A 14,578-nucleotide genomic window follows, 5' to 3' on the forward strand; every position below is an offset into this window, starting at 1 on the left:
CAAGTGTGGGGACATTCTCAGAGGACAATGACAGTGCTCTACCACTGTTACCAGCTCCAGACAACCCAGAGCCTGACCATGATCAGAAGTTAGAATTAAAACCCCTTCCTCCACACCTCAAATATGCTTACCTTGAAGATGGGCAGAGGTTTCCAGTTATCATTGCAAGGGAACTTACTTCTCAACAAGAAGAGCAGTTACTTAGTGTGCTGAGGAGGCACAAGAAGGCGATTAGTTGGAGTTTGGCAGACATAGTAGGCATCAACCCTCAAGTCTGTGAGCATAGAATATTTTTAGAAGAGGGAGCAAGACTTGTCCGTCAACCCCCGAGAAGACTGAACCCCACTATCCTCGAGGTTGTCAAAAAGGAGGTGACCAGACTACTAGAGGCAGATATCATCTATCCCATCTCAGACAGTGAATAGGTAAGCCCAGTACAAGTGGTGCCAAAGAAGTCTGGAGTCACTACAGTAAAGAATGAGCATGGAGAGCTCCTGACAACCAGAGTTCAGAACGCCTGGAGGGTCTACATTGACTACAGACGCCTCAACCAAGCAACCCGCAAGGATCACTATCCTCTTCCATTCATTGATCAAATGCTAGATCGCCTGTCAGGTAAATCACATTATTGTTTTTTAGATGGGTATACAGGTTATTTCCATATTCATATAGCTCCCGAGGATCAGGAAAAGACCACTTTTACATGTCCTTTTGGGACTTATGCTTTCAAGAGAATGCCCTTTGGCTTGTGCAATGCACCAGCTATTTTTCAGAGGTGCATGATGAGTCTTTTCTATGATCTTATTGAGGACTGTATGGAGGTTTTTATGGATGATTTTAGTGTATACGGCAATTCCTTTAGCCTTTGCTTAGATGGATTATCTAGAGTATTAGATAGATGTGTCAGTACAAACCTTGTATTAAATTTTGAGAAATGTCACTTTATGGTAAAAGAAGGTATTGTACTAGGACATGTTGTGTCTAATACTGGCATTTCTGTAGATCCAGCAAAGGTGGATGTCATTTCTAGTTTACCTTACCCCTCTTATGTGAGGGAAGTCCGTTCGTTTCTTGGCCATACAGGTTTTTACAGGAGATTCATTAAGGACTTCAGTAAGGTAGCACTTCCCTTATCCAGACTACTGCAGAAAGATATTGAGTTCGAGTTCAGTGAAAATTGGAAACAAATGTTTGATAAGCTGAAAACCGCCCTGACTCAAGCTCCAATTATGAGAGGACCAGACTGGAGCCAACCATTTGAAATAATGTGTGATGCTTCCAACCATGCCGTAGGAGCAGCACTGGCTCAGCGTGAAGGTAAGGATCCTTTCGTTATTGCTTATGCGTCTAAAACTTTAGATGCCGCTCAGTCCAATTACACTACTACTGAGAAAGAGCTTCTTGCTATTGTTTTTGCTTTGGATAAATTCCGAGCCAATTTACTTGGTACTAAAGTAGTAGTGTATTCAGATCACGCAGCTCTAAAGTATTTATTAGCTAAAAAGGAGTCCAAACTAAGGCTTATACGTTGGATACTGCTATTACAAGAATTTGATTTGGAAATTAAGGATAGGAGTGGTAACCAGAATCTAGTGGCAGACCACTTGAGTCGCCTTGAGCACATTACAGATGACCCCACTCCTATAGCTGATAATTTCCCACTTGATAACCTGCAGGCAGTATCTGAGATAGTCCCTTGGTATGCACCTGTAGCTAATTATCTAGTTAGCCGCACCTTTCCTCCAAACTTTTTTAAGCATCAAAGAGACAAGCTGAAAAGCGAGTCTAAATATTATATATGGGATGACCCATATTTATGAAGATGTGGCACTGACCAGGTAATTAGACGGTGTGTGCCTCAATCAGAATTCCAGTCCATCTTAGAGGCCTGTCACTCATCTGAGAGTGGAGGACATTTTGGCCCTCAAAGAACTGCCAGAAAAATCTTAGACTGTGGATTCTGGTGGCCTACTCTTTTTAGAGACGCTGCTGAATTTTGTAGATCTTGTTTCCCATGCCAAAAATTTGGTAATATATCCAGGAGGGATGAGATGCCTCAACAAATTATGCTTTCCTGTGAAATTTTTGATGTTTGGGGCATTGACTTCATGGGTCCATTTCCAAATTCTAATGGTTATTTTTATATATTGTTAGCTGTAGATTACGTTTCCAAATGGGTGGAAGCAATTCCTACCCGCACTGATGATGCTAACACTGTTGTTTCCTTTGTGAGAAACCATATTATTTGTCGCTTTGGATCACCACGAGCAATCGTGAGCGATCAAGGCACCCATTTTTGTAACAGGAGACTAACAGGATTAATGAAGAAACATGGGATAATTCATAAAGTTGCAACAGCCTACCATCCTCAGACTAATGGGCAAGCCGAGGTGTCAAACAGAGAGATAAAGCATATCTTGCAGAAGATAGTCAAACCTCATAGAAGAGACTGGAGCACCAGGCTACAAGATGCACTTTAGGCGTACAGAACCGCATACAAAACACCCATTGGGATGAGTCCTTTCCGCTTAGTTTAGGGAAAGGCTTGTCATCTCCCTGTTGAAGTAGAGCACAAAGCCTTTTGGGCAGTAAAGGAGTGCAACATGGGAATTGAGGAAGCCGGAGTTGAAAGGAAATTGCAACTACAAGAATTGGAAAGCCTTCGCCTGGAAGCTTATGAGAACTCGAGACTATACAAGGAGAAGATGAAGGTTGTACATGATCAGCACATCAGAAGGAAAGAGTTCCAACCTGGGGATTTGGTCCTCCTTTACAAATATCGACTGAGGCTTATGCCGGGCAAGTTGAGATCAAGATGGGAAGGTCCATACAGAGTAGAGAAGGCCAAACCGTACGGAGTTTATCACCTAAGCCATCCTTCAAGCTCTGAACTTATCAAAGTTAATGGACATCGTTTAAAGCTATACCATGGCGAGCAGCTGAAGAAAAACAAGGAGCTCGAGATCTTCCTCTTGGAAGATCCCCACATAGCCGAAGACTGAGCTAGTGGAGCGTCCAACTTACGGACGTTAAAGCAAAGTGCTAGGTGGGAGACAACCCACCATGGTATGATCGTTCTTTTCTTTACCTTTAATTTTCTTATTCAATAACTCTTCTCTTTATTAGTACATTTTGTGCATCTGTATTTACCTATTTTTATTTAAAAAAAAAAAGTTACGCGACGCGACCGCATCATTGACGCGTCCGCGTCGCAAGGAGATGGGAGAAAATAATAAATGAACAGAGAGTCACGCGAGAGCGTGGCTGGAGGCGTGCCAATGGCACAAATCATCCCACGCGACCGCGTCGCTGACGCGTCCGCATCGAATGGGAATATTGGCCTCCCACGCGACCGCGTGCCCCACGCGGCCGCGTGACCTGGATTTTAACGTAACAAGGATGCACGACCGAAAGTTGTGCTAGAGTGGTGCTAGATTGGTGCTGAGCGCATAATCCTTCCCACGCGGCCGTGTGAGCGATGCGACCGCGTCATATCCTTCTAAAAGCCCACTCACGCGATCGCATGCCCTACGCAATCGCGTCACCCAAAATTTGGCACTAATATGATTTTGAACAGAGAGTTGTGCGAGTGCGAGGCTACCCTCGCGCCATTAGCCTAAAACGGGTCATGCGACCGCGTGACCGACGCGACCGCATCAATCAGTTTCAACATAAGTCGCGCGACCGCGTACCTCACGCGAACGCGTCTATTGCACCGCACAGTTTTCCTGATTTGCCAATTATCTTATCTTTTTTCTCCTCAAATCTATTTTCTCTCCTTATTTATTTTTCTTCCCTTCTTCCTTCTTCCTTCTTTCTCACTTTTTACACACACTCTCTCTCTCACCCCCATTAACAAGGTTTTTCTTTTTCTCCTTCCCTCCTTACTTTTCTATTATTCTTCTTATTTTTATATGTATCTTCTTTTCTTTTCGTTTTACCTTCATTATTCATATTTTCTTTTTCTTTCTTTTTCCTTTTTATTTGGTGTTATAAATTTATGTGAGTCATTATTTCTCATTATATGCTTGTGGATTGTTATAAATTTGTTTGACAATTATATATTACTTTTTCAAGGGATGCTTGCATGTTCAAATTCATGCTTTCAATAACTTAACCATCATGCATGCTATGTGTTTGTGAAAAGGCCCATATAGCATTAAGTATTTTTTCTACTTTATTCTACTTTTCAATACTTGCTTTTCACAAAACCCTTTTTATATTTTATTAATTTAATATAATTTTTATTACAAACAAATTGTTAGTTTGAAAGACTTGATAATCTCACTTGGACATTGAATGCTTGATCTATGCTACTCATGCCTTTGCCTGCATGCCAATAAACCCCTTACATTTAATTGTCCCCACATGCACTTGCTATATTTTTATTGATGAACTTTTCACATGTAGTCATGTCCATGTGTTAACGTCGTTCTTCTTTATTGTGCATTAATTACCACTTTTCCTGCCCTCTTCCTTGCTCTATCTCTTTGAATTTAATTTACTTTCTCTTTCCTTTTTCAGGATGGCCACCAAGAAAGCAAATGAGAAAGCTACTCCTAAACAACCAGCAAGAAGAGGAATCAAGAGAGCATTAGTGGCAGAACCCTCTTCAACTGCAGTAAAGCCCTCAACAAAGAAATCTAAAAGGATTATAAAGGTTGATGATAAAGAAAAAGCCTTCCCAGCAAAGGACACTACGCGTTTTCCCAATCGCTACTGTGAGCAGATGTTCCCCATCCTGGCAGAAAAGAGTTACAACAACGAATACCTTCTTCTCCTCCCGCCCAATATTGCTACCTTTGTTGAGTCGCAGATTGCCCGAAGACAATGGGAATTCTTACAGAGACAGCCAAGGCAGGTCAATCTTTCTTGGGTAGTCGAGTTCTACTCCAACTTCCACCTACCAACCCTGCAGTCTGTCTATGTCTGTCAGAAACAAGTCCCCATTACAGAAGAGGCCATTCAAAAAGTTCTAAGTCTTTCCCCTATTCCAGCAGGATTTGACGCCTTTCAAGAAGCCACACTCAAGTGCCAGATGTACCAATTTGACTGGGACGCTGTTCTCAGAGTTATCGCACTACCTGGCAGCCGATGGATCTACAGATACCATCATACCCGCCCTAAGGGAATTTTGACTTCAGCACTTACCTTGGAGGCTCACGTATGGGCACAGATCATGTCCCATTACGTCTTTCCGAGCACTCACGAGTCCTCCTTCACTGCGGACATGGCCGTTCTACTATGGTGCATCCTTACAGACCAACCTCTATATCTCCCAAGACATATCTGGAATGCCATGGGACACGTACAAATTGCAGGCAACTTACCTTTTCCCGCCTTGGTCTCAGATCTTACCTCAATAGCCGGAGTTTCCTATAGACCAACTGCTCCAGCAGATACTTGCAAGGTGGGATCGGCAGGAACAGAAAGCCAAGATGAGAGAGCGCCATAACAAGCGCCGATTCACATACCTCAAGGAGCTGATTTTGGGAAAATTTAAGGACTCAGACACCCCGAACTCCACTTCCTTTACCAGCACAGGAAGCCATGATGGCCCCGACGATGGAGATACTGCTACCAACCCACCTTTGTTCCTGACAGATAGCACCAAGGACGGTGCAAAGCCTTAAGTGTAGGGAGGTCGGTCAGTACCTGAATTCTGGAGGTAATTTCTCTTCCCTAAACATCAATAAATTAGGATATTTAGCTAGATTTTTCTTATGTAGAATAGGATAAATTGCATAGTAATAGGTTAGTTGCATGCATGTTCTGCTTGATTGAAAATGCAATAGGTTTCTTCTAAGTCCCTATCTTTGAAACAAAATTTCACTAATTTTAATCAAAACTTCTATGTTAAATTTGCTTGAAGTTGTATTTGGAACATAATTTTTGAGCTAAAGAACACACAACCTGTGAGATTTGAGCCTTTATGAATGGTTACATTATTTAACCATAATTGTTTTATTCATGTGTGTTTACTTCTCTATGATTGTAATCTATATTTTGTTTCATCCTATATGTCCAATGTTTATTATATTTATATGTTTGCATATGATTGAGGCCATTATTCATTTAGCCCACTTATCCAAATTAAGCCTACCCCTTTCAATTACCTTTGTTAGCCACTTTGAGCCTTTAAATCTCATTTATTCTATATTTTACCACATTACTAGCCTTAAGCGGAAAAACAATTATATATCCCAAATTGAATCTTTGGTTAACTTAAGATAGAATTGTGTGAGTCAATCAAGTATGGGAAATTGTGAGAACAAAAGATAATAAGGGAATATGTCATGATAATATAATGGGAATTTGGATACCTACTCATGTGAAACTATAAGAATTAAAAATCTATGTGCATTGATAAGCTATGTTTATGTTTATAAAAAAATTAATTAAAAAATTTTCAATAAATAAATACGGGGACAAAATTACCCCAATGTTAAGTTAAGAATTCAAAGATCAATGCATGTATGATAAAATTAAAATAAAAAGTTAAAACACGAGTATGGAATGTGAAAGAGATTTCTGGGTAGCTAGGTATGAATTCTAAAGTTATATATAATATACATAGAGGTTAGGTGAAAGCTTGGGTTAAATAAAGATTCAATTTATAAGCTTACTTAGCCATATATACATCCTTACCCTTACCTTGGCCCCATTACAACCTTGAAAAGACCTCATGATGTTTGCATTGGTATATTAAATGTTGTTGATTGGTTAGGAGAAGAACAAAAAAACATTAGAAAGCATGATTAGAGAAGAATAGAGTAATTACCCTATACACTAGAGAGACTAGAGTGTACATACATCATCAGTGAGGGTTCAATGCTTGAAATTCTATGTTCCCTGCTTTCATGAGTTGTCTTCTTGCATTTTTAGCTGTTCTTACTGTATGAGAATTGAATTAGTGGAATTTGATTTGTAATTGTTTTGAAGAGCTTATTTACTTTTGATCAAGTGGACAAGAATCATATAGTTGCATTTACATATATAGGTTGCATTGCATTGCATGAGTTTCACATGTTCCTACTCATTTATTTTATCTCCTTCAACTAAGCATGAGGACAGGCTAATGTTTAAGTGTGGGGAGGTTGATAAACCACTATTTTATGGTTTATAATGTGTTTAGTTGTGTGGTTTTATCATGATCTTTACCCACTTATTCATATAATCAACATGCATTTATATTTCCTTCCTAAAATTATTACATGATTGAAAACTTGCTTCCTAGAGACTTTTAATTATATATTTTAATTCTCCTTTATTCTATTCGATGTCGTGATCTGTGTGTTAAGTGTTTCAGGCTTTATAGGGCACGAATGAGTTGGAGATTGGAAAGGAAGCTTGCAAAAATGGAAGGAACACAAGAAATTAAGGAGATGACCAGCGAGAAGTGACGTGGCCGCATGGCTCACGCGACCGCGCGGATGGAATAGCACAAGCGACGCGGAGGCGTGGACGACGCGCCCGCATGGAGAAGCAAAACGCCGAATGACGCGTCCGCATGAATGACGTGATCGCGTGACGTGCGCGATCTGCATAATCTGCAGAATCGCTGGGGGCGATTTTGGGCCCTATTTTGACCCAGTTTTCGGCCCAGAAAAGCAGACTAGAGCCAGAGAACATGCAGAAACCAACAACAACATTTATTCTGCATAGTTTTAGTTTTCAGATCTAGTTTTCCTCTCCTCTAGGTTTTCTTTTCTCTCTACACATTCATAGTTCTTAGGATTTTTATTCTATTGCTTTTTGCATTGGGATTTTGAGAAGAGTTATTACCTCATCAAGACTTCGTCATTTTAGTTCGTTTTCTTTACTTGGCTTTACTCTTCCATGTCCTTTAATTTACTTAATTTTACTATTGGATTATTTTAGAATTTATTAATACAAGAGTTATTTTTATTTTTAATTAATTCCTTTGAGTTTTATTTATCATGTCTTTCTTTAATTTCCTTTCCGATGTTATGAATTCTACATTCACAATGAGTGAGTAGTTCCCTAACTTGATGGGGGAGTTGATTGAAAAGAACCCTTGAGTTGGAATGCTCAAAGGAGAAATTGTAATTGGGTTTATTGTTGGATTGCTCTCTAGTCACTAACGCCAGTCCTTCCAAGTAAGCGGACTGGGACTTGTGAATAGAAACAGCATTCCAACTTGTTTGACTTTCCCTTACCTAGTAAGGGATAACTAAATAGAACAACCCCCAATTATCAATTAATCTTGAAAGTACTGCAACAAGAATAGGGCTTCCAACTAATCTACTCCCAGTCAAGACTTTTATTTAAATTACATTAATTCTCTGATTTAATTTCCTGTCATTCAACTCAAATCTTTTTTGAAAACCATCTGATTAATAAAATAGCACACTTTCCTGCAAATCATTGGGAGACGACCTGGGATTCATACTCCCAGTATTTTAACTTTAATTTCTGTGACACCCTTTTTAAATTGATAAGCGGATTTCTGGTTGGTTGAGAACTATACTTGCAACGTATATCTTATAACAATTCTTAACTCGCCAATTTCTGCCAACATCAATTTTTGGCGCCGTTGCTGGGGAGTTGCAATAGAGTGCTAAAGTTATTGATTGGATTTTATTTATTTGCATTTTATTTTATTTTGCTACTATGAGCTGCTTGTTTCTTTCGCTAGATGATGCGTTCACTTCCTGATCGAAGCTTGCCAGTATTCGATCCTGAGATTGAAAAAACTATATGCGTCGGTTAGTCCTCTCTGAGGGCGGATCTGAAACGTCATTTGAGGAAGAAACCAGCCCCCGTTCTACTGATTTGGTTGATTTACGTATAGGTGACATGGCAGCACCTAGGAGAGTTACTATCTAGGAGGCTGGAGCCCCTGATTTTACAATGTAACCGTTTTAAGCGCATCATCCAGCGGTGGCTACAGACTTTGAAATAAAGACCGCACTGCTCAATTTGATGCCCAAGTTTCATGGCTTTCCTGCTCAAGAGCCTATCAAGCACCTGAGAGATTTTCAAGCAGCCTATTCTACTGTCAGGCGTGATGGTGCAGATGAAACTTCAATTTTGCTGAAAGCCTTCCCATTTTCTCTTGAGGGAAAGGCAAGAGAGTGGTACTACACTCAACCCGCAGCAACTGTATCCAACTGGGATACACTCAGAAGAGAATTTTTGGAAAAGTTCTTTCCAGCTGAAGTTACTGATAAACTGAGGAAAGATATTTCCATGATTGTTCAGGATGAATCTGAAACTCTCTATGAGTACTGGGAGCGCTTCAATAATCTTCTGGAAGCTTGCCCCCACCATATGATTGACAAGATAGTGTTACTCGGCTACGTCACACAGGGCATGAGGCCCCAAGATAAGACCACATTGGAAAGTGCTAGCAATGGGTCTATGAAAAAGTACAAGACCACTGGTGCATGAAATTGTAATGTTAATGTTCACATTACTCTCTTACAACTTTGCACAACTAACCAGCAAGTGCACTGGGTCGTCCAAGTAATACCTTACGTGAGTAAGGGTCGATCCCACGGAGATTGTTGGCTTGAAGCAAGCTATGGTTATCTCGTAACTCTTAGTCAGGATATAATATCAATAATAATTCTTAATTTGAATTGTAAAAAGTAAGAAGGGCAGAACACAAATTATACTTGTATGCAGTAATGGAGAATATGTTGGAGTCTTGGAGATGCTTTGTCTTCTGAAATTCTGCTTTCTTTTGTTTCCTGATTCACGCACGCACGTCCTCCTATGGCAAGCTGTGTGTTGGTGGATCACCGTTGTCAATGGCTACCATCCATCCTTCCAGTGAAAAGGGTCCAGGTGCGCTGTCACCGCACGGCTAATCATCTGCAGGTTCTCGATCGTACCGGAATGGGATTTACTATCCTTTTGCGTCTGTCACTACGCCCAGCACTCGCGAGTTTGAAGCTCGTCACAGTCATTCAATCCTTGAATCCTACTCGAAATACCACAGACAAGGTTTAGACTTTCCGAATTCTCTTGAATGCTGCCATCACTAGCTTATACCACGAAGATTCTGATTAAGAGATCCAAGAGATATTCATTCATTCTACGGTGAACGGAAGTGGTTGTCAGGCACGCATTCGTGGGGGAATGATGATGATTGTCACGTTCATCACATTCATGTTGAAGTGCGAATGGATATCTTAGATAGGAACACGCATGTTTGAATGGAAAACAGAAATACTTGCATGAATTCATCGAGACACAGCAGAGCTCCTCACCCCCATCAATGGAGTTTAGAGACTCATGCTGTCAAAGAGTACAAAATTCAGATCTAAAATGTCATGAGATACAAAATAAGTCTCTAAAAGTTGTTTAAATACTAAACTAGTAACCTAGGTTTACAGAAAATGAGTAAACTATGATAGATAGTGCAGAAATCCACTTCTGGGGCCCACTTGGTGTGTGCTGGGGCTGAGACTAAAGCTTCTCACGTGCCTGGGCTGTTTTGGGCATCCAACGCCAGGCTGTAACCTGTTTCTGGCGTTGAACTCCAACTTGTAACGTGTTTCTAGTGCTAGACGCCAGACTGCAACATGGAACTGGCGTTGAACGCCAGTTTACGTCGTCTATCCTTGAGCAAAGTATGGACTATTATATATTGCTGGAAAGCCCTGGATGTCTACTTTCCAATGCAATTGGAAGCGCGGCAATTGGACTCCTGTAGCTCCAGAATTTCTATTCCGAGTGCAGAGAAGTCAGGATCCAACAGCATCAGCAGTCCTTTTTCAGCCTGAATCAGATTTTTGCTCAGCTCCCTCAATTTCAACCAGAAAATACCTGAAATTACAGAAAAACATAAAAACTCATAGTAAAGTCCAGAAATATGAATTTTGCCTAGAAACTAATGAAAATAAACTAAAAACTAACTAAAACATACTAAAAACTATATGAAATTAACCCCAAAAAGCGTATAAAATGTCTGCTCATCACAACACCAAACTTAAACTGTTTCTTGTCCTCAAGCAACTAGATAAATAAAATAGAATACAAATGAGTCAAGAAACAATAATATCTCAGATTTTTTGAGTGAAGCTCAGATTCTAATTAAATGAGCGGGGCTAGTAGCTTTTTGCTTCCGAACAGTTTTGGTATCTCACTTTATCCATTGAAGCTCAGAATGATTGGCATCTATAGGAACTTAAAATTCAGATAGTGTTATTGATTCTCTTAGTTCAGTATGTTGATTCTTGAACACAGCTACTTTTATGAGTCTTGGCCGTGGCCCTAAACACTTTGTTTTCCAGTATTACCACCGGATACATAAATGCCACTGACACATAATTGGGTGAACCTTTTCAGATTGTGACTCAGCTTTGCTAAAGCCCCCAATTAGAGGTGTACAGGGTTCTTAAGCACACTCTTCTCTTTGCTTTGGACCTTGACTTTAACCGCTCAGTCTCAAGTTTTCACTTGACACCTTCACGCCACAAGCACATGGTTAGGGACAGCTTGGTTTAGCTGCTTAGACCAGGATTTGATTCCCTCAGGCCCTCCTATCCACTGATGCTCAAAGTCTTGGATCCTTTTTATTACTCTTGCCTTTTGGTTTTAAGGGTTATTGGCTTTTTCTGCTTGCTTTTTTTTGAAAGCTTTGTATTCACTGCTTTTTCTTGCTTCAAGAATCATTTTTATGATTTTTCAGATTACCAATAACATGTCTCATGTTTATCATTCTTTCAAGAGCCAACATATTTAACATTCAAGAACATCAAATTCCAAAGACATATGCACTGTTCAAGCATTCATTCAGAAGGCAGAAAGCATTGCCACCACATGTAAACAATTAGAATTTGTTTTATTAAAAACTCGAAAATTATTGCCTCCTTTTTCTAAAGAAAATCTTCTATTTTATTCATGTTTAATGATGATGAGAAAAATAAATTATAGCTTAATTGGGGATAAAATCAAAATATAAATACTAATTGCCATTATATGACTCCTAAGGTGAAACTCAAATAATAGAAAAAAAAAGTTATCACAGGGTTAAGGTTAAGATCAGAACTCAACAATCTTGACTTTGGGAAGCGGATGCCTCTTTAGTCTGTGGGGTTCTTGGCCCTTCAAGAGATAGTTTCTGACGCTTTAGTTCTCTTAATTCACGCCCTTGCACCTCTTGTTCTCTGAGCAGTTTGCAAAGCATGATGTTTTGATTTTGCTGTTCTTCCTTCAATTGGTCCATGGTTTCTTGCAACTTAGTGACAGATGCCTCAAGATGCTCCCAGTATTCAAATTGAGGGAGTTCTGGTAGGAATTCTTGCGCCCTCCTCTTGATGGGGTCATCCTGCATTTGTTGTTTTTCCATTGTGATTTTAGTAATTGGTTGCTCCACTGAGATATACTCTGTTATTCCCATCTTTACTCCAGCATCTTTGAAGAGCATAGAGATTAGGCTTGGATAAGCCAACCTGGCATCCTTGGAGTTCTTATTGGCAAGTATATAGAATTCAGATGGTATCAGTTGATGAACTTCTACTTCTTTTCCCAACATAATGCAATGGATCATCACTGCTCTTCTAATATTGACTTCAGAATGGTTGCTGGTGGGCAATATAGAACGCCCAATGAAGTCCAGCCATCCTCTGGCGACTGGTTTGAGATCTTCTCTCTTGAGTTGACTTGGGGCAACCTTCGTGCTGGTGGTCCACCTGGCTCCAGGGATGCATATATCCTCTAGAATCTTATCCAGGCCCTTGTTTGTTCTCATCATTCTCCTATTGAAGGAGTCTGGGTCATCTTTCAGCTGAGGTAGCTTAAAGATCTCCCTGATTTTGTCAGGGTGGATGTGAACAATCTTTTCTCTGACCACAGTCCTGTAGTCATAGAGGGCAGCTCCAGATATTCTCTTCCTGTCTGTTTGCCACAGATTAGCGTAGAATTCTTGAACCATATTCCTTCCCACTTTCGTTTCAGGATTAGCTAGGACTTCCGAGTTCCTGTTTCGAATCTGCTCTTGGATCTCCGGATATTCATCTTCTTTCAGATCAAACTTGACTTTCGGGATCACAGATCTTAGACCCATTATTTTGTAGTAATGGTCTGAATGTTCTTTGGTTAAGAACCTCCCTTGATTCCAAAGTGGTTTTGGAACACTCTCTTTCTTGCCTCTTGGAGTGGGTTGTTTTCCTTTAGGAGCCATGATCTTAGTGGGTATGGTTTAGTGATCACGGATAAACACACCAAACTTAGAGGATTGCTTGTCCTCAAGCAAAAGAAAAGAAAGGAGAGGGATAGAAGGAGAGCTAGTGTTAAATGGTGGATGAGAGGAAGGAGGCCGAATGTGATTTTAAAAGGGAGGGGGGTGGGTTTTCGAAAATAGGGAGAAAGATAAGATAGAAGATATGATTTAAAAAGAGATAAGTATGATAAGAAAAGATATAATTTAAAATTGAAAAGATATGAAAGATATTTGAAAAAGATAAATTTGGATTTTTTTGAAAAAGATATTGATTAGTTGAAAAGATTTTTGAATGAAAAGAGATAGATTTGTTTTGAAAATTTTGAAAAAGAGTTGAATTGGAAAAAAAAGGATTTGCTTATGGATTAAGATACATTTGATATTTTTAAAGTGGGGTTTTTAGAAATTAGGGATTTTAGAAATCAGGGTTTGTAACATGTTTATGCAAGAAATCATGAATTGAAACATGAAAATTAAGATTAAAATGAAAAATATGAAAAAAAAAAACGAATTTACCTCCTCCCCACCATCCTGGCATTTGAACGCCCAAACGCTGCATGTTTTGGTCGTTCAACGCCCAACTGCTGCTTCTCCTGGGCGCTCAACGCCCAGCTGTTGCTTCTTTCTGGCGTTGAACGCCAGGAACTTCTTTGTCATTGGGCGTTTTTCTAAACGCCCAGGATGCTGTAAATCTGGCGTTAAACGCCCAGAAGGAGCTTCTTTCTGGCGTTCAACGCCTAGAAGATGCTTCTTTCTAGCGTTTAACGCCCAGATGGATATCCTTACAGGCGTTCAACGCCCAGTGGATGCTTCTTTTGGGCGTTGAAAGCCCAAAACAGACTTTTACTGGCGTTTTCTTGCCAGTGAGCTCTTTTTCTCTGTTTTGTGTGCAGAATCCTTCTGTAACCCTGTAAACTTATACAATTGACTCTTTACCTTAGTATCAATGAACTTTATATAAACAAATAAAATCAAGAATAGGGCAAAATGCTTAGAGGAAGTGATGCCCCATGGCTGGGTTGCCTCCCAGCAAGCGCTTCTTTATTGTCTTTAGCTGGACCTTGCTGAGTTTTTAATCTAGCCTCAGCCTTGAGCACTCTTGCTCAGCATTGCCTTCAAGATAGTGCTTGATTCTCTGTCCATTAACAATGAACTTCTTATCAGAATCAATATCTTGAAGCTCCACATAACCATATGGTGATACACTTGTAATCACATATGGTCCTCTCCACCGGGACTTCAGTTTCCAAAATAGCCTGAGCCTAGAGTTAAACAACAGAACCTTTTGTCCTGGTTCAAAGATTCTAGATGACAGCTTTCTGTCATGCCACCTTTTTTATTTCTCCTTATAAAGTTTGGCATTTTCCATGACAATGCCATAGG

General features: G+C 40.0%; 1 long non-coding RNA gene across 1 annotated transcript in view; it reads left to right on the forward strand.

Moving 5' to 3' along the window:
• The window catches only part of LOC110266588, a 23,040-nt gene extending 12,273 nt beyond the window's left edge, over positions 1 to 10,767 (forward strand). The window contains exon 3 of the long non-coding RNA XR_002354009.1: positions 10,730 to 10,767. This is a non-coding gene — a long non-coding RNA (uncharacterized LOC110266588). The remainder of the gene's footprint in view (positions 1 to 10,729) is intronic.

This window comes from Arachis ipaensis, chromosome B09 (assembly GCF_000816755.2).
Source record: "Arachis ipaensis cultivar K30076 chromosome B09, Araip1.1, whole genome shotgun sequence".
Classification (NCBI taxonomy): domain Eukaryota; kingdom Viridiplantae; phylum Streptophyta; class Magnoliopsida; order Fabales; family Fabaceae; genus Arachis; species Arachis ipaensis.